Below are 22,650 nucleotides of genomic sequence, written 5' to 3'. Positions count from 1 at the left end.
TGAAAATAACGATAAAGCAGAGAAAAACTCGCAACAATTGCACCATAATGCTTGACTTTTGCATTTTAATCTTTAAGCGAATCCATTATTTACATGAAATTTATGAAATCAACAGAAGATTATTTTACAGTGCAATGTAGATTATTATATGTACAGTATTATATGTAGATTATTATATGTAGATTACTATATGTAGATTATTATATGTAGATTATTATATGTAGATTATTATATGTAGATTAAAATGTATTGTTAATTAAGTAGAGCACATAATCAATTCGAGTAAAATTTCACCGAACAATAAAAGTATCAGAGTGTAACAAAGTTATTGATCCCGGACAACTTTGTGTCTCCCTGCTACTATTGCATAGAACGTATTGTCTCACATGTAGTTCATGCAATCACCAAAGTTAAGTCTAAATGACAATTAACTCAGCAACTAAACGCGGTATGCGAACATAGTTTAATCACAAAAACAACGTATAAAATTATTTTCTTTTCTTTCCCGTTTTTTTGTTTTTGTTTTTTTTATTTTAATTTTTGTTTTCTTTATTTTCTTCACTTATGTCAATGTTGATAGATTATTTTCTATTTTTGTCTCTCGTCTCTTAAATGCAACCAAAACTCTCCCTCCTCCACTTCTCTCTATCTCTTTCTCTTTCCCCTTCTCTGCCCATCGTTTTCTCTCTCCATCGCTCTGCTCTTTTGCGAACCAATGTCTGCGGAAATGTCCATGTTGCTGCTGCAGCGAAGCTTTGCAAAGAAAATGCCGTAAGCAACGCTGACTGGCGAAGTGTTTGTCATTGGTCAACGTTGCCAGCGTTAGCCGGCTTCTTCAGCGATTGTCGCTATGGCGACGGCTACTCTCTTTCTTAAATGGACCCTTATCGACCAACGATGTTTCGTAAACAATCTTCTTCTCACTCATCAACTCTTGCTTCCATTCTCATTTTACCCTCCCACTCGCTTTCCTTCATATATCATAATCTATTTATGAGAGTCTCTCTCCCTCTCTCTTTCTCTCTCTTTCTCTCTCTTTCTCTCTCTCATACAGATATATATATATATATATATATATATATATATATATATATATATATATATATATATATATATATACTGGATGACCCCAAAAAAAAACAAAAGCTAAATGGAGGCCATCTCGAACATATGCCGTAGAACGGAGTAAAAAAAGGCCAACGACCCTGGTGTTTTGATGTGATGTTTTGAATATAATAAGCTAGTTATGACCAAAGTCTCATTTCATTCGGACAAACACTAAGACACGGGGCCTAATTAGAATTGGGGCTCGTTATTTGGGTCACCCTGTATGAGCTGAGAAACAGCAAAACAGTACTTTATGTGGATGACTATAATGCTCCTCATCCACTCTGTATGAGCTGAGAAACAGCAAAACAGTACTTTATGTGGATGACTATAATGCTCCTCATCTTAAATGTAGTATATTGAGAAGTGATACACGAATTACCATTAGCATATAAGCGATGCTTTTTGTGTAAACAAATCGAGCAGAGGTAGTTCGGACGATGCCAAAACATCGTTAAACTCATGACTCACGCAGTAGCCGCCAATAGCGTCGTGGTTAGGAGCCTTGACTATCGTACAAACGGTCGGGCTTCAACCCTGGCGTGAGGTAGTTGCCTGTCTAGCCGTACTGATGAGCTGTGAAATCGCGAAACAGTAGTGCATGTGGATGACTATATATATATATATATATATATATATATATATATATATATATATATATATATATATATATATATATTCTCGCCAGATCACAGAAGTTACGCAACGATGAGCCTAGACAATACCAGATGGGTGATTATTTGGGAAGGCTAAAGGTTAAGTTGTATAAATTTCACGGGGAGCGATGCATCCACAGTATTCGTTATCTAGGAGAAGGAAAAGTCTAACGTAAAACCTGCAGCCTACTGCATTTGCACCGACAAAGATTACTAGTTATACTAAAAAAGGTGGTTAGTTCTAAACAAAGTTAAAACCACGATAAAAGTAATCATTTGTGCGGATTTTCGAACTTAGTTGTTGTGGCGGAACCTTATACGTCGGAATCGATGGGAGAGGTCATGTATATATGTATGTATATACAGGTTAAAAAACCATAAAGCGGGAGACCAGTACCCGCATTAAGCTGGTCTGCAGTTTAATTTGTTGCTGGGTATCTTGCTCTTGCTTGTTGCTGGATCTCAACATGTTGAACCAAGAGAGAGACTTAACTGTCGTACAAAGCTAAGACTCTGTAACATCATCTTTGTATAGATACTCCCTCAGACATTTGGGCTCATGGATTTTAAATGTCTGAGGGAGTGGCACTCGTCTGACAAGACGTTGCAATCATCATATACAGGGCGAATGAACTCTTTTTCTGGGTCAATGGCCAACTAGTACAGTGTATATTTGTGTGTGGGGGGGGTATATGTGTATTGGGGCGGAGAGGGCTCCCGTAAGCCGTGGTGAAGGCAACTTTTCTAGGAGAAGCAAATCTCTGATTTAAAAAACAAAGCAGGAGACCAGTGGCCGCATTAAGCTGGTCTGCAGTTTAATTTGTTGCTGGGTATCTTGCTCTTGCTTGTTGCTGGATCTCAACATGTTGAACAGAGAGAGAGACTTAGCTGTCGTACAAAGCTAAGACTCTGTAACATCATCTTTGTATAGATACTCCCTCAGGCATTTGGGCTCATGGATTTAAATGTCTGATGGAGTGGCACTCGTCTGACAAGACGTGGCAATCATCATCATATACATATATATATATATATGTACCCCTCAAATATATGTATATATATATGTGTCCCTCAAAACCATGAAATATATATATATATAATGCAATCATGAATATATATAAAGAACCATGATATATATATATATATATATATATATATATATATATATATATATATATATCAACCACGTCTTAGTCTTATTATCTTCATCCCGTTACTTTTATTTTAAACGTAGATTTTTTTTAGCACTTTAATCATAAATTTTCGTCTTCGTCTTCCCTTCATGATTGCATTATATATATATATATATATATATATATATATATATATATATATATATATATATATATATATATATATATATATATATATGCTAGGGAATGCTGCTAGTCTAGCTGCACTGATTAGTGATTAGTTATGATACATCGAAATAGCACTGTATGTGGTTGATAATATGTGTGCGTGTGTATAACAATCTTGATTCGATTTTTACACAGATATATATATATATATATATATATATATATTTATATATATATGTAAGTTACATAAGATGGTATATATATATATATCATGCACATTCTTATATAATTACTATTTATTTTATTTATTTAATCAATGAGTTATTTATATTTTATTCTGTTTGTACTATTTCTTTTTATTAAATTTCTATTAGTTAAGTGATTTATTTATATATTTATTTTATTTCATTCTTATTTCATTTTGATAGGAGCGCTTCTTAACTGAACACATATTTTGGAGCGCACTGTTAAATATAAATCCTACAGCCGAAACGTTAACGGAAACACTAACTCCAACATTATTAAAGGTCAATTTTCAAAGTTAAACAATTCGTTTACTTGCAATTATGCCTGCGTGTTTGGAAGTTTATCTCAAGCAAAAAAAAAAAAAGTGGCAGTCGGCAGGCAGACTCGAAGTCGTACCGCGAAAGAGGTAAAGAACGGACAAAAAAAGTTGCATCTTTGCTGTTGTGTCTGTTGCCAAACAAGAAGTGGCGAAGATTTAAATTAAGCCTAGGCAATCGAGGAGAGGGAATGATTTTCGAGAATATCGGCGAAAAAAAAGTAACCTCTCCTTGCAGAAATTGCCTAGTTGAGGTTGAAGTAATTATTATTTGTAGTCAATTTTTCGATATTTCTCGTCCGAAGGGTCGTTCTTAAAAATGATATTGATCTCGTGAAAATGCATCGCCTCTTTCGAAAGTTTAGACATACATACAAACATACATACATACATACATAAATTTAAACAGGTAGGTGAGATTTATATTGTAGATTAGCCCTGGTGCCTTGCGTTTCCCGGGTTTTTGAGACGGGGGGGGGATGTTGACCAAAAAAAAAGTTGTAGTAGGCAGGCAGACAGACTCGAACCCGTGCCGCGAGGGAGGAAAAGACAGTTTAAAAAAAAGTAACGTTTTTGCTTCTATCGCCAAACCGGAACTGGCGAAGGTTTGAATTAAGGCTAGTTAATGGATAAATAAGGGTGACTTTCGAAAATATCGACGAAAAAAGCGACTGATACTTGTAGAAATATCGATCTTGTGAAAATCCCTCGCCCGTGTCGCAATATTTGGACATACATACATACATTTCAGCAGACAGGGGAGATTTATATAATAGATAGCCTCACATCTCTGACCTGGGTCCGATAGCATAAACAATGTCAGGGGTTTGGCTCCGAAATAGTGTGTATGCTCTCATAACATAAAATGGAAATAATATAAAATATAAATAACATAAAATTAAGAAAATTAAACGGAATATGTTCAAATATGTAGATATATTTAAAACCATATCTCGATGCATATACATTCATATACACTTGCAATGTTGTCTATATATTTCTTATTATATATATATATATATATATATATATATATATATATAGTAAGTTATAAAATATATATGGTAATTAAGCTACACAGAATATTCCGCGTTTCATCCACACTAGGATTAATCAGGCTTATACATAAGCCTGATGAATCCTAGCGTGGATGAGACGCATAATATCTGTGTAGCTTAATTGGCATATATATTTTATAAGTTACTACCTACCTCTACCAACGTATTGAGCACTGTTAAAGTAAATACTTAAAATTTACGCATGAATTAATACTTTTGTATGTTAATCTATGTGAGTAAATGAAGTAGTCACATATATATATATATATATATATATATATACATATACAGTGTATTTATAAACGCATATGTACTTAAAATACATCAATATGCACACGATGCATATAGGATATACAAAGAAACACATGAACACACATGCATATATATATATATATATATATAAATATATATATATATAAATATATATATATATATATATGTATGTATGAACCCAGTTAGTCACGTTGACACATTGTTTCTTATCAGATCACCGACGATAAGCAAAGTTTAGCATGGTTATTCCCTCTCTGCTTATCTCGGCATTGTTTTGAGTAAGTCATTAGCCAATATCAGCCAGGGGACGCAAGCAGTGCCGATTCGGGAAAGGTGTGATGGGATTGCGGGACCCGTTTATCTGTGTACATTGTCTCTTGAAACGGAACGAAGGGATCGATATATATATATGTATATATATATATATATATATATATATATATATATATATATATATATATATATATTGGGGGTATATTCTGAATATTTGCTTGTCTTATCTGGCAGAAGAAACTTTTCAAAATGAAAAAGAAATTGTCTTTATTTATTTCTGTATTTTTCTAATTGTATTTTTATATACCACCAAACTGAAGCAACCCCCATTCATCAGAGATGCTCTCAGTAATGCGCAATTTTTTCTTCAATTTAACTAGAGGGTATTCATTGTCTCCTAAGATGTAAAAAGGCATTTTGTTCGTATAAATGTAGAGAGAAACAAGGACGATAGCCATTAGTCGCGTGCTCTCATGTAATGAATGAATGCGTGAATGTAGGATTGACATGAAGTTCTAAAAGATAAACTAAAATAACTGAAAAATGGGCTGAAATGACTTAAATAAATAAAAAGTAAATGACTTAGAATGACTTTAATGAACTTAAAGATGAATTGAATGACCTTAAGAATGACTTGAATGCTTAAAAAATAACGGGAATCCTTCAAAACTTCACAACTTGAATGATCTGGAGAATGACTTGAATAACTTTGAAATTGACTGGTTGTAAAGTGGGTGATCATTTTACATTAAATTAATACAGAAAAGTGATCCCCCACTTTATATCACAATAAGTACAGCATGTAGTAAGAACAGATACTACACTTTGATCTTGGCCAAAAGGCAAAGAAAAAGGTATTTATTTGCTCCCCCACCGAGCAAATTAGGCACAAGGCCGATTTTTAAGTGAGGTGTGAAGGAGAAATTGGGGCCAACTCCCCGGGGAGTAGCGGAGCTGGATATTGACAATTGGTATGAAGGGTTACCCCTACATTGACCAAGTTCTTACATGTGGGGTGGCCCCCACATATAGCAAATTTAACTGCTTCCACTGCTGTAGCAAATTTAACTGCTTCCACTGCATGAATTTTACGTATACCCTCTCTCAGTATAAATGAAAATGGACAGCATAATAATGCCCTTTTTAAACCACACTTGAGGAGTGAAAATCTTCTGTAGAAGCTAACCTAAATGCCCGATTTTTCCAGGAGATATTAACCTAAATAACCAATAAATATTAACTACCCATGCGGGGTCGCAGAAATACCTGGATAAGGACCCAGGCGCGGGGCGAACCCCCTCGGAGCTGATGGACCCGTAGGTCTTCCCAGGCCATCCGTCTAGGAGAAGGAAAACTCTGAAACTAAACCTAGGGGAGGGAGGTCTCTTCAGTCCTGGACGACAACCTTCCTAGAGCTGGTGACTCAAACAAATCACCGGTTGGCAAACCTAAACTGCTTAAGGAGGAGATAGACTCTGTCTATCGCTCGGCTTTCATACTCCTTCTTTGCCTATTGGCCAGGCGTAGAGGTACTATCACAGGGACTCGCTTGAATCACCCAGTGGTTGACCTTGTTTCCTGACTAGGGTAATGAATGCCGTTTTTCCCCACTCCTGCCACATCCCATCCCCCTTAACTGGACACAGTGGGGTGTTTCAGTGCCATATATGTCAGTGCAGTTGGACTGGGCTGGCTTTGCCTAATGGATTGAGGGTACCGGATTGACAGTTCCTGGCTGCTGTTTCCGACTGATAGTACAGGAGCCCTAACTCTTTGGTAGCGCTGAGAGCGGCTGCTCGATCAACAGTTGTAAAATATCGGGATGTTTGTAGTGCCATGTCGCGCATGGAAAGGGACCCTGCACTCATCCCCGGTGGACTTTCCTGAGGCCACAATCCTGTGGGTGAGGACAGCTGATGGTCTACTTGTATTGCATGTCTGGTATTCTGCACAACTACTTGTCCAGCACCCCCTCACTCATCCACCCTAACTGAAACTTTTAAATAAAATAAAATGAAATGACAGCTCAAGCAAAAGTTACGTTTAAACCAGGACCAAACTCAAAGAAAACCAACCTGCCTCCTCCCTTGAGGCTTGCATTTACTAATATCCGCGGGCTTAGAACTAACTTAGATGATGTTGAGTCATTTCTCCTTGTAAACACCCCGGATATCTTAGCATTAAGTGAAACTAACCTTCACTCCTCCATACCCTCTAACCACTTTAACATGCCTGGTTATCTCCCACTCTACCGTAAGGACTCGGACAGACATATGCATGGACTTGGAGTCTATATTCGAAACACCCTCCCCCTAACTAGAGAAATAAAACTAGAATCAGAGGGCCAGGCCTTTATGTGCTTCAGACTAAATATGCAACACAATATTAGCTACTTATATTTTCTCTACCGCTCTCCCTCAAACCAAGACTGTACCCTAATAAACAAAGTCTCAGACAGCATAGATATAGCACTCTCCCTCGATACTAGCGCACAAATACATGTATTTGGTGACTTCAATGTCCACCACAGTAACTGGCTAGGATTCTCAAATCACACAGACGTAGCTGGTAGCGCCACATATAGCTTCTCTATATCTCATTCCCTATCTCAGATGGTTACATTTCCGACACGTTTCCCAGACCAGCACGATCAACATGCCTCACTTCTAGATCTCTTTCTGACAACAGTTCCCAATGACTGTACAACAAATGCCCATAGCCCACTCGGGAATGCTGATCACGCTGTGATAATGGTAGAAATCAGCCTAAATTCTCGCCCTAAAACTGAAGACCCACTAATCAAAACAACGAGGTATTACAAAAAGGCTGATTGGGAAGCCATCAGGGAGCTCATCAGAGATGCCCCATGGCAAAATATCTTTACTCTTCCAGCGGAACAGTGTGCAAATGAGACAACTGAATGGTTCAAAACTGCTATTGAAGCACATGTTCCCGCACGGAAATACTATAGCAAGCCCCACTCCCCCCAATGGTTTACTTCTGCTTGTGCAGCTGCCATTTGTCAAAGGCAGCATGCGTTCCGCAGATTCAACCGACATAAGTCCAGCTCAAATAAACAGAAGTTTATAGAAGCTAGAAATAATTGTAAGAGAGTGATAGACACAGCTAAGTCAAATTACTCTGAAACCACCAGAAAGCGCATCGAAGCACAGAAATTAGGAACCCGGGATTTTTGGAAAATCTACAACAGCGTAGTTAATAATGGACAGTCAATTATTCCCCCACTAACAAACAATCATGAGGTTGCTTGCACGGCAACTGACAAGGCTAATCTGCTTGCCAGTCGGTTTGCCTCAAACTCCACACTGAACTCGGTACACCGCTCACTCCCTGATTTTCCTCTGCGAACAGACGCCACACTTGACGACTTGAAAATCACCCCTTCTCAGGTACATGCTATTATAAAAAACCTAGACACCTCTAAAACATGTGGACCAGATCTCATCCCGGCTGTGCTATTAAAAAAATGCTCTGGCGAGGTTGCTCCAGTTCTGTCAAAACTTTACAATAAATGCCTTAACGAATCTTGTTTTCCCGACTGCTGGAAAACCGCCACTGTGGTACCAGTCTTCAAGAATTCTGGTGAAAAAACTGACCCACTAAATTATCGCCCCATTAGCCTCCTCCCGCTTTTCGCCAAAATATTTGAGTCCTTAGTTAATAAAGCCCTAGTCCAGCACCTAACAGCTGCTAAACTCTTGACTGACAAACAATATGGATTCAGGCAAGCCCGTTCAACAGCAGATATCTTAACTGTAGTTTCTGAACGTATATACCGTTCATTGGATAAAACAGGGGAGGGTAGAGCGGTGGCCCTTGATATATCTAAGGCTTTTGACAGGGTATGGCACGATGGTCTTCTAAGGAAAATTAGATCATATGGAATCACTGGAAGAATTCATAACGTAATTAAATCCTTCTTAAGTAATAGAAAAATCAAAGTTGTCCTCGACGGACGTACATCCAAACAATATGACATAAATGCGGGAGTGCCTCAGGGGTCTATCCTTGGACCTCTATTGTTCCTGATATTCATAAACGACCTCCCTGATAATATTGTTTCGGAGATGGGTATATTTGCCGATGACACCACTCTCTATAACAGATATGAGGGGAAAACAAATGAACACATATCCAAGAAAATGGCAGAAACACTAGAGGATGACCTCCAATCCGTAGTGGAATGGGGACAAAAATGGTTGGTCTCATTCAATGCTGCTAAGACTAAGCTTGTTTCCTTCAATAACTACAAGAAACCTTCTCTACCACCAATAGCAATGGCCAAGAACACATTGCCTGAAAGTACTTCTTTTAAACTCCTCGGCCTAACGTTTACAGGGAATATGAACTGGAATAGATACATTGAGAGCATTGCCAAGGCTGCTGCAAGGAAGGTTGGCTCCCTCTACCGTGCTAGAAAACTACTTACGCCTGCCAGTATCCTATACCTCTATAAGGCAATCATTCGCCCATGTATGGAGTACTGTTGTCACATCTGGGCTGGTGCATCTGCTGCTTGTCTCTCGCTCCTAGACAGGGTTCAAAAAAGAGTCGCAAACCTGATAGGTCCTGAACTGTAATCTGGGCTTCAACCTCTGTCCCATCGGCGAGATGTTGCATCCCTCTGCCTGTTCTACAAATACTTTAATGGTGAATGCTCTGACGAACTACAAACACTTGTACCTCCCCGACGTAACTACCCCCGACAAACCCGACAAGCTACTAAGTCTCATCCCTTTACAGTGGAGATCCCTAGGTGCAAGAAAGCCTTTTACTCCAATAGTTTCTTCCCCAGAACTGCGGGTCTTTGGAACTCCCTTCCGGGATTCTGCTTTCCCAACTGCAATGATATGCAGAAGTTCAAGTGTAATGTTAACAAACATCTTTCTACTCTTCTCCCTTCATAATGACCCCGCTAATTAATTCCCTAATAGTAGCCCCCTGCTTCAAAGTGGCACTGTGCCTTGTTTGGGGTGAAAATTGAATAAAATAAAAATAAAAAAAATATGGTCTTTACTTGTAGTATCTGCCGGAATAGATACTGCACTTTGATCTTGACCAAAAGGCTAAGAAAGGGGTATTTATTTGCTCCTCCACCGAGCAAATAAGGCACGGGGCCGATTTTTAATGTGAGGAGTGAAGGGGAAATGGGGACCAACTCCCCGGGGAGTAGGGAAGCTGGATAGTGACAATTGGTATGAAGGGTTGCCCCTACATTGACCAAGGTCTTATCTGTGGGTCGCCCCCACATAGGGTCTTTGCTTGCAGTATTGGTTTATTTGCTGCCCCACTGAGCAAATTAGGCACAAGGCCGATTTTTAATGTGGAGAGAGAGGGAGGGGGAGGGAAAGGGGGATCCAGCTCCCGAGAGGTTGGAAATGGGAGCTGGATAGTAACTGTTGTCTGTAGGGTGATCCCTACATTGACCAAGTTCAAATATGTGGGGTTACCCCCACATATGGTCTTTGCTAGTCATAGCTAGTCTGTGCTTGCAGTATCTGTTCCAGCAGATACTACACTTTGATCTTGTTTATATATTTTATTGCTTTTAAAATTTTATAAATACAATTAAGTAAAAAAAAAAAAAGATTTTCAAACAACAAAATTAGGCACAAGGCCCTAAAAGAAATTGGGGAGGGGAAGGGTTCAGGGTCTTTGTGACTAAAGTGATCTTGGCCAAATGGCCGAGAAAAGCTTTAAAAACTAAGAACAGCATCTATTAATAACAGACCTTTGATATTTACCAAAAAATGGCAAGCACAAAAGTCTTACGGGAAGACAAACCGACCGACGGAGTGCTTTATAGAGTCGCTTATACGCGACTAAAACGAAAGAGCGGAACAAAGTAATGAAAAGAGGGGAGGCTATGGAGAGAGAAATAGAGTAGAAGGAGAGAGATAATATGTAACAGTTTATGAAAGATCAAGAAGGTTCAAGTAATCATACAAATAGTGAAGAATGGGAGCGGATTGTCATGTAAAACAATTTGCCAAATGAATCACCTTAATGCGACAAGATAATAAAATCTTGAGTGTCGAAAAAAGCGCCAAGTGTTCCGATTAAGCGGACTCATTTAGCGCGCCTTTCTCCCTTCTTCGGTGCGCATTTGCCCATTCAAAATGAATTAACGTTCTTTTCCACTTTTTCTGTTCTCTCATATTTTGCTGGACAAATGAGAAAAACAACTGCACACCATTCACATATAACAGGGATGCTTTCCTTTTTCATGAGCTCTTAAATAAATTACAATATACCAGGGAGACGTAAATTGCAGCTTAGGAAGTGTTTCGCTGTGTTTATTATCAGCAGCAGCATCTTTATACTGATCATCATGATCATCATTATCATTATGGGATTTTTTCTTCTTTTCCTTTCCTTATTCTCCTTCTTTTTACTCTTCCTCTCATTGTTCTTTTACTTTTTGTTTCTCGTTCTTATTCTCTTTTTTCTTCGTATCCTCATCCTTTTTTCTTCCTCTCCCATTCTTTCACATTATTAATCATCTTCTTTTCTTCTGTTACTTATTCTTCGTCTTTTTCTTATCTTCTTCATTGTCTACATTTTTTGTCTTCTTTCCGATCTGTTTCCTTCTTTTTATTGTTCTTATTTTTATTGTTGTAATTATTATCGTTATTGTTGCTGTTATTGTTGTTGTTGTTGTTATTGTTGTTCACTCACTTTGAGTCAGCATGCAAAACACAAGCAGCAGTCATTCACTGGCATTCACTGGTGTGCCCTGGAATGTAAGTGACAGCAAGTTTATTTACATTCCCAGTGTTCTTCAACCTTCTTGATTGCTATTACAAATGCCTACGCAATATCGCAGCTACTATTTACGTTTGATTTTTTACTGACAATGGCTATTTCTATTCCTGAGGTTGTTGGTGGCAAAAATCCTTTCCAGGGCCCCAATACCCTCCGCACTATTTCCATTGAATATATTCTTAGTACTCTTCTTGCTTCCGGGTCCTTTACGACTCTGTGGCCCTATCCGGTACCAAGGTACAATTTCTGTGGATGGTGGTGGGCGTAAATTACTGTACGTTATTCGATTTTGGTTTTCTTGGTTTCCTTGGACGTATTATTATTTTCCGCAATTGTCGTCGTCATCATCTTCTTCTTCTTCTTCTTCTTCTTCTTATTATTATTATTATTATTATTATTATTATTGTCGTTACTAGTCTTATTATTGTTGTTTTTGTTGTTATCATTATTGTTATTATTTATATTATTGTTGCTGTTTGTTTTTATAATCGGACATTTTCTTGTGTTAACTCTATGCAAGCGAAATTAAGAATTAATGAAGAAGGATGATTATGAATATTTATTTCAGAAAAATGTGAATGTAGCAACTGCTAAGAAAGAAATAACTAATATGTAAATAAAGAAAGAAAGAAGCAAACATGTAGAAACAGAATGAAGAATCAAATATAGATTAAATGAAAAACACATGAAATAAAGGAAATTTGAAAAAATCTAAATAAAGATTAAATGATGTAAGAAAGTAAGTTAGAAACAATGAAATCGATAAAAATATTTAGAAGGAAAGAAAAAGGAGAATAGACTAATGAGAAACGGATGCAGAAAACGAGAAAAAATGAAAGAAAAACACGGAGATTACAATGAAATAATATAAAACGTGCAAACAATAGCGAAAAATAAATTAAATATAAAGAAGTAAGAAAGGAAAGAACTGAAAGAGAGGAAAAAAATTAAAGATTCAGAAAAAAACAAAGGAAATCTCAAATTAAGCCAAAAAGAACAAAAATTATAAATACAAAAAATATATAAAAACACACGGCAAAACATGAACACTAAATGTAAAAATAAAGGAAAGATGTAATTGACGAACGGGAGAACAGATTCCTTGTAAACAATTCATATTTCTTTCTTTTTTTCTATTAACTACATTTCCCGTATCCACGCCTTGAAATCTCCAGATGATTCTAAATTAGGATCATTTCGAATGAAATGGCTTTCCAATCGAATTATTTATTTTCGATTTGGGAGCGTGTTCCATCGCCTGAGCGAGGCAAATAATGGTTTCTTCTCAAAATCTCAAATAGCACTCAACTAATGTACCTGGTATGCCTTAAAAGCTGTTGTCAGGCAATCCGCTCCTTCAGGATAGTTCTCAATGACACTATGGTACAATACTATCTCGCTTGTATCGCTCGGCGCTGCATGATCTTCTATTTTTAGCTGAATCTGGATATATATATATATATATATATATATATATATATATATATATATATATATATATATATATATATATATATGAGAACACATTTAATCTTTCTATAAATTCGTACAAGAATAGTTTACATAGACCGGCGTCGACCAGGATAGATATGCTAGAACACAATCATTTTTAAGTGATAGGACGCTTTTAGCTCTTGAAGCAGTAATTTCAGTTAACTGCGAAATTGCCAATGTAATAAAAGGTCACATTCGTATTACGTCAATTAATTGCATACATAAGTAAAGCTGTTGAATTCCGTTGATTAAATAAGCTTCACTTCGACTAAATGCTATAAGCATGATAGCCAAGATGTAAACATACAAGCAACCTAAAAAGGATGCTGTGTTCTAAAATAAGAAATTACTTTACGTAGAATCACTTATTTTAATATAGATATTTATGAACCAGAAATATATTTTATCTGCTGTTTTCTCTCAAAATTTATGTGTTCCTTGGGAGTTAAAACACACACACACACACACATATATATATATATATATACATATACATATATATATATATATATATATATAATATACATACTTAATTTACTCGCATAAATTAATATACGAAAGTATAGGTTTATGCGTAAACTTTAAGTATTTACTTCAAAAGTGCTCAATAGTAGATAGAGCTATTTAGTAATTTGTAAAATATATATGGCGATTAAGCTACACTGAATATTCCGCGTTTCATACACTCTAGGACTCCTCAGGCTTATGTGCGAATTCTGTGGTTGTTTATCGTTTTATAAATTACTACATATATATATATATACGAGTGTATATGTATATATATACATATATATATGTATATATATATACATATATATATACATACATATGTATATGTATATATATATACATATATATATACATACATATGTATATTTAGCGTTTGAATGAATAGTGTTTCACATAAAAACGTATGTGGAAATCCTCTTATGAAAGAAACTACGTGACTAAGAAAATGGCAAAGAAGGATAAATACATGTTCTTTCGAATGTAGCGTAAACCTTTTCATACGAAGATATACTGTAATATTATTTATTTGAGTTACTTGAGTGTGGTGCATTTAAGAAACGAATAAACACGTCAAAATAACCATTATAATAGTAGTAGCACTCAGGAGAGCGCATACTTCCCCTATCGTTACATTCATAGCCGTCGGTAAATTAGTATTGGATTAATATTATTATTATTATTATTATCATTATTATTATTATTATTATTATTATTGAACTATATTAATCATTGCTTAAGGTATATATGTTTTTCATAAATACATGGACGAACTTGTGTATGGTGGATAGAAAGAAAAATATCTACATAGAAATTTATATAATAAAATTAAGTGAAATAATAGATTAAATACTTTAATTAAAGTACATGAATTTTCGATTATTTACACATGGAATACGTATTTTGACTGTTAGAATATTCAAGTACTATTAAAACATGCGAATAAAACTGTTATAGCAAATATATATTTAATTGAATAAGTAAAGGTTGAAATTTGCTTTTTAATATATATGAGAGCGAGAATATTTAAATTACTTTAATAGATGTACCAGCATTTCCTGCGTGGAATAAAAAAAGTATGCTTTAACTAATACAAAAACCATAAGTGGAATCCTAAATTTTACGTAAAACATTATTAAATATTATATAAAATAGTTTCACTTTACCTCTTTGCTACATGGGATTTAATGAATAAAAACTACTGTATTACATTTTGGAAATGAGGAGGCTTGACAAAATGATGGGGTATTCTATCTCTCAGAGAAAATAAAGAAGCAGTCTTTGTTTGATCACAGTGTACTTTTTGTCAGTGTTTTTATTCTATTTTCATTTGCAAAGAAGGATAATTACTACTTATTTAATATAGCTGCATTTATAGTAATCAGTTCATCAGTAATGTGTTATTCTATCTAGAGCGATGTGTTCTGTATGTATTACTTCAAAATAGATGTCTTATTTATGGTGAAATCTTGGAAATAGATTTGTATATTTGAACATATTGTTAGCTACAGAGAGATGTTTTCGAATATAAAAAGCCATAATAATGTATATATATATATATATATATATATATATATATATATATATATATATATATATATGCGTGTGTATGTGTGTGTGTGTGATCTAGTGTTATAAGACAAAATAAAAAAGACAACATAAGTAACCACACCGTCGTGAAAAGCAATCATGAAAGGGCAATAATAATCGAAAATTCAAAGCAAGTTGTAATGACATTAGTTTATGGAATTAATGAATTGGCGGAATTAAAAGTTTCGTCCCCAAAACACAAGGAATAAATCAGCTTTCTCATCTCAGGACAACAAAACAGAACCGTGATTAGCCCGCCACACATATTCAGTGGGATAGACTATACTTAGTTTATTTTTTATTTTTTATTTATTAGCTTATGAAAATATTGACCGCGTATTCAATAGTTTTATCTCTGATTATATATATATATATATATATATATATATAAATATATATATACATATATATATATATATATATATATATGTATATATATATATATATATATATATAAGAAAAGTAAAGGATCCTTCTATTCGGTTTATATATTATTATTATTATTATTATTATTATTATTATTATTATTATTCCCTTTGCTAACGTAATATTTGATATCGTACATTTCTGTTCATAATAGGTTATCTTATATCGTTTATATTATTCCCACATCATATTTAAGTTACCTCCTATTTTTTAGGCAATATATATATATATATATATATATATATATATATATATATATATATTCTAGCAGACAGCTCGGCGTTGCTCGATCGTAAAATCTGCATAAGTATTAAATTTTTAATATTGCAAAGTTCTTATTGATTTATACACAGAAATACCGTAGGTATCAAACGTAACGTTCAACCCTTTTAAATATTACTTTTAAAAAATAACAGAAAAAATTGAGATATTTGCATTCAAGTATTATGTTTGCTTCTAAACAGTTCACTTCTTAATGTATTATTGCGGACTATTATCTTCATCTTTCTTTTTTGTTGTTTCGGACTATAATTCATCTGGCCTTCGTCAGGGGGTAAACGCGACGAGGTAGGAACTCCAAATATCCTAACTGCATTCTCAGCAATTACTGGCATCCATAGTTTCTGTTGTCTCACCAGGTCTGGACAAAATAAGCCAACCTTTATCGCCCCTCTGGACCCGTAGCGCAGTGGATACAGACGTCGAATCTCTTCGGTTACAGGTCTGAAGATAGCTGTTTCAATCCCACCCAACGCCGGCCAGAGGTTTAATCTAAAAAAATACTCGAGCTGAGATCGAAACCAAAAACAAGATACAGTGAATAAAGTGCGATAATTATTATGTCAACTTAACATGAATTTCTAAGCGTCTTTTCAAACCAATTAATATTTGACATAAATAAGCTGCCATATTTATCGATCGCGAATGAGCAGTCGTGAAACATTTGAAAAGAGATAAAAATCCAGTCGCCTCCCGCGTACGAATTTTTCAATTTTGCCCCGTTTCTGGATATATATATATATATATATATATATATATATATATATATATATATATATATATATATATATGCGTTTTATTTTTATTACCGTATCTTTCTGTTAAGTTACATCATTGTTTCAGCTACCCGGCCGTTTTTGGCCGTCTGTAGCTTCCTCGGAAGTCTGAGGAAGCTACAGACGGCCAGAAAAATACGGCCGGGTAGCTGAAACAATAATGTAACTTAACAGAAAGATACGGTAATAAAAAATAAAACGCATATTTGCTCTACAAAAGTATTGAACACTTTTTTCAGTTTTTATTAATTACCATTTCCACTCAATATAAATATATATATATATATATATATATATGGATTTAAAAGTTTTTCACGTGTCTGAATATCCTATACATCGAATTTCAAGGCTGTAGATTAAAAGCTAGTTGAGTATATAGGCTGAGAATTTTCCTCACAAACATTCTCACCTTTACAGAATATAAGACTGACGGTCCCACAACGTTGCCCCGTCGTAAAATATGCATAAATAGTATATTAAACTTGGTGCTGAATTATTCTTTATTTTAAATAGAAATCCGAAGGTATTAAACGTAACGTTAAATTCCTTCAAAAAATGTAGCAAAAAAGAAAAAAAAACGAAAGAATTTGAGGCATGTGCATCCGAGTATTTTTTTTTTCTAAATAGTGTACGTCTTGTAAGTAAAAAAAAAGACACACTCGAGCTGAAATTGAAACCAAAACCTAAAAAGAGAGATTCAAATACGATTACTACTCGACTAGGGTGACACGCTTTTTTAAGCCTTTTTATACCAAAGTATACTTAACATAAGGGATCAATAATGTAAACTATTAATTATTAGACATTTCAATTTTGACCCTTTAGAAGATGCTTTATCCGTATGAAAATCGATGAAAATGTTTTCCACGTGTCTGATTAACCTATGTATTAAATTACAAGTTTGTAGATTAAGCATTTGTTGTAGTATATAGGTTGAATAGTGTTCTAACACACACATTCTCACTTTTATAGAATACTAGTAAATAACTACGGCGTTGCCTTGTATAAAACCTAACGAAAATCGCTTTATCAAATTAAGTAAGGAAACGGAAAGAACCTGAAATCTTTGCATGCGAGTATTATGTTTCTTTTTTTGTTTTCTTTTTTCTAAACAGTTAACTTCTTGCTAGTAAAAAAAAACACACACACGCTAAGATCGACACCAAAATTTAAAGACGGTGGGCCAATTACGATAACCATTTGATCATCTTGATATGATCTATAAAAGTGGTTTTCAAACAATTTATACTTAACATAAGGAAGATGTCATATTAAATGACCACGCACGCACAGTCGTAAAACAGTTAAAAACAGATAAGACTTCAACGACATCCATGGTTCGATTTTACACTTTATCAGCCCTTTCTTTTCCAGACGAGACAAACCGATTAAAAAGTTTTTCACACGTCTAGATACGCTATATACTAAATTCCAAGACTGTAGATTAAAAATTATTTGAGCATATAAGTTGAAAAGTGTCCTGGCACACACATTCTAACTTATCGATGCCTCTGTTCAGTCTCGAAAGAATCGGCATCGCTCGAGTCCAGTGGCAAGGAGAAGTCGAATGGAAACAATGCTAAGATAAAGGGAGAGCACATACATCACCTGGAAGTCCCAAATGATCATCCATCTGGTACTGGCCGGGCTCATCGTTACTTGACTTTTGCGATCTGACGGGAGCCGGTGTGTCAACGTGATTATTTCGTATGTATTCAACCGTTCACTGGAAGCCCAGACAACATTCAACAGAGCCGGGAAAATTCCTAACCTCTTCTCAGATATAAGCCTATTAAATTGGAATAAACTTTTTTAAAAAGAGAATTTTATGACACATTAACCCTTGAAGGTGTCAGACATGGACCAGCAAGCAGCCTCTCGCTTGTTAAAGATAACATTTGTATAACCCTAGTTTTAGAACCAAATCCCCTCAAACCACAAACTCTAACCCCTAACACCAACACGAAAATGAATAAAGTAACCTATAAATAAGTAAATAAACAGATACGAGAATGAATAAACTAATAAATTCGCACCCAATTCAACTCTGTTCTTCACACGCATGATAAAAAAAAAACTTCTTTTGCTGAGGATAGATTTTCGCTCATCATTTAGAAAAAAAAGGGTTGTTGGCTGATGAGGTCTCTAGTTAGTAAATACTAGTAGACCGAAACATGCTCATGACTGTGTAGCAACAAACTACTGCTTATGTAAAGATATATATATATATATATATATATATATATATATATATATATATATATATATATATATATATATGAATAAATCTGTTGTTTAGCGAGCATATCCAAAACAATATATCTAAGGAATTTTACAGAATGATTGATAAAAATTTCCCACCTGCGAATAGATTAATCAAAATAATTAATAGGAACTGAGTGAAACTATCTTTCTTCACCTCCGCTAACTTAGCCAACACTACAAGAAGCTCTAATAATAGGAAAATAAGCAAAATAAGGTATAATAATAAGTCAGTATCGGATGAACGTGTTTTAGAGAGAAATATAACTGACGAATGTATGGCAATTGTCTGTTGGTTCGCAAATGCTTGACCTCATAGTGTATAAATGTGAGATTAAGGTCGATAATATTAAGAAGGTATATCTTGGAGCAACGGTGTGCGTTTTTAAGGAAAGATACAGAAACCATATTTTATCCTTCAAAAATAAACCGGAGATTGAAACTAATAGAGAAGTTGTTAATGATAGAATGGGACATGGTACAAGAATCAACATTAGAAATAAAAAGAGAAAAACAAACGCATTAGGGTATTGAGCAAGGGAATTTCATAGAAACAAAAAAGATTTTGAATTGAAATGGTCAATAGTAGATAAGGGTAGTAAGTATAGACTTGGGAAATCCAAAAGGTGCAATCTGTGTTTACTGGAAGCCCATGGGGAATTCTAAAGAGAAAATATTAAATAAAAGGATGGATGCTATACAGGGATGTCTTCATAACAATAGGGTTTTGCTATCACGTCTTAAATGTAGCTGAGAGAAAAATCATTCTGGGAAAAATAAAGGTTCTCGAGTGTAAGGCCAGAGTTAATATAGAGTTAAATAGCTAATAATGATGTAAATTAGCTGTGATGGATGATTCAAATTTAGCAAGCAAATCTGAAATCTAATACTCTACACTAGAAACACATTTTAGAAATAAAGACAATGGATTATTAGATAAGAAGTTTAGATTTATATAAAAGAATTAACATAGATTAGCAATATTGTTCAAAGCTTAGAAAACAATGTTAGTCATATTGATGGTAAAATAGTTGATACGCTTTCTATACCAATTAAAATAGCTTAACAAAAATTAGAAATATGAATAAAAAAAACAATATTAATAATTAAAGAATGAGGATTAATTGATACTGTAAAACTTGAAACCTCCTAGCTTATTAAAAATTACTCTTGTTCTGAACGATTAAATTCCTAAAACCAAGGAGAAACCCCACTCTCATTGGAGAAAAATGCACATGGAGCTAAAGAATAGATTTATTATTAGAAGTAACGAAAAAAACATTTAAATTAAACTTGATTTTAAATTAAGATTGAAAATGAACTAAGTATAAAGTAATGTTAAATTTTCTTTCCTTATTGAATAAGTTTTAAACAAAAACTTTTCTTAAATCACATAAATAGGTTAGCCAATATATTTGTAGATAAACACAGCAAATTCCAGATACGAAACTAACAGAGAATTTCAACAATATAACTTAGTTTATTAGTCCCGATTAGAAAAAATAATTTAAATTGAATAAAGAAATAAAGAAATATAATCTAAGAAATCGATGAATAGTGTTAAAAAACATATTAAATTGACATAGGTAATTAGTGGTAACATTGTATGAATTGTTTGAATTTTTTAAAATGGAGACACGAAAATTGGTAAATACATCAAAATTTAACAAATACTTTGCAAGGATGAGATATAGGTAAAATATTTTCGCTTGTTTTCTTCTCCTTAAAAGGAAAATGGTTTCCATAATGGTTTATTGTTAAAGTGTTTTTTTATTCAAGGCTGTTCTTGTGATGATTTTCAAACGACATAATGTTTGAATTTGTCCGAATAGTCATAAAACAAGTCTAAATAACGATGAAGCACACGATTGGTTGCTATAAACACATTCTTTGATGTCTTGGTTTTTGTTAAAACAATATATGAATGCTCAATTAAAAAATATGATAATTTTGAAGCTTACAGTATAAGTCAGCTCTTTTTGGCTGAAAATGTATTGATATATGAACGATTACTGAATTATATAAACCCAGTAAAATTCGGAATACTACAAATAAGACTATATATCTATCACATAAAGCTGAACGTATGTGTGTGTCTGGTCACGAATAGGGTCCTATATGGTTGACTATTAAAAAAAACTGATTACATATGATGATAGATGTATCGAGGATCAGGAATGGGTATGTTTGATCTGGCACAACGGTGGTTCATAAAAATTGTGGGGTCTGCATTCGCGCCTGGCCCTCAAAGTATGCAAATAAAAAATGAAAAATAACGTTTACAAGGTGTTATATATAGATGTTTTTTTTTTTTTTTTTTTTTTACATTTTCACCCCAAACAAGGCACATTGGCACTTTAATATAGTGGGCTACTATCAGGGGAAATATCTACTGGGGTACTATGTAGGGATTAGGACAGCGAGATGTTGGTTCACGTTGCACTTGAACTTATGCATGTCAGTACAGTTGGGGAAGCAGTGACCTGGGATGGAATTCCAAAGTTTAGCAGTTCTGGGGAAGAAACTACTGGAGTAGAAAGATCTTTTACATCTAGGGATCTCTACAGTGTGGGGGTGGGATTTTGTAGCTTGTCGGGTCTGTCGAGGGTGTTCACGTCGTGGGGGCACAAGTGCTTGCAGTTCTTCAGAGCATTCACCATTATAATACTTGTAGAACAGGCAGAGGGATGCAACGTTTCGACGATGGGACAGAGGCTGAAGTTTAGATGCCAGTTTAGGGCCTATCAGATTTGCGACTCTCTTAGCATTGTTTCCATTCGACTAGTAGCCGATGCACCGGCCCAAATATGACAGCAATACTCCATACATGGGCGAATAGTGGCCTTATAGAGGTTCAGGATACTTTCGGGTGTTAGAAGTTTTCTAGCACGGTAGACAGAGCCCACCTTCCTCGCAGCGGCCCTGGCAATGCCCTCGATGTAATTGTTCCAACTCATGTTTCCTGTGAACGTTAGGCCAAGGAGCTTGAAAGACGTACTCTCAGATAAAGAGTTGTTGGCCATTGCTATAGGTGGTAGAGAAGGTTCTTGTAATTATTGAATGAAACCAGTTTTGTCTTGGTGGCATTGAACGTTACCATCCATTTTTGTCCCCATTCCACTACTGATTGGAGGTCATCCTCTAGTGTTTCTGCCATTACTTTAGATATATGTTCATTTGTTTTCCTGTCGTGCCTGCTATAGAGTGTGGTGTCATCAGCATATATGCCCATTTCAGAGGCAATTTTGTCGGGGAGGGCATTTATGAATATCAGGAACAGCAGAGGACCAAGGATAGATC

The 22,650-nt window shown here is 34.9% G+C and overlaps 1 pseudogene; it reads right to left on the bottom strand.

Moving 5' to 3' along the window:
• Positions 1-5,918: 5,918 nt before the first annotated feature.
• Positions 5,919-6,086, bottom strand: LOC145284206 (U2 spliceosomal RNA; annotated as a pseudogene).
• Between the last annotated feature and the right edge of the window lie 16,564 nt (positions 6,087-22,650).

This window comes from Euprymna scolopes, chromosome 8, assembly GCF_053919585.1.
Source record: "Euprymna scolopes isolate OS-2025 chromosome 8, ASM5391958v1, whole genome shotgun sequence".
In the NCBI taxonomy this organism is placed as follows: domain Eukaryota; kingdom Metazoa; phylum Mollusca; class Cephalopoda; order Sepiida; family Sepiolidae; genus Euprymna; species Euprymna scolopes.
Note: the sequence above shows the minus strand (reverse complement) of the source record. Positions and strands in the feature narration are given on the sequence as shown.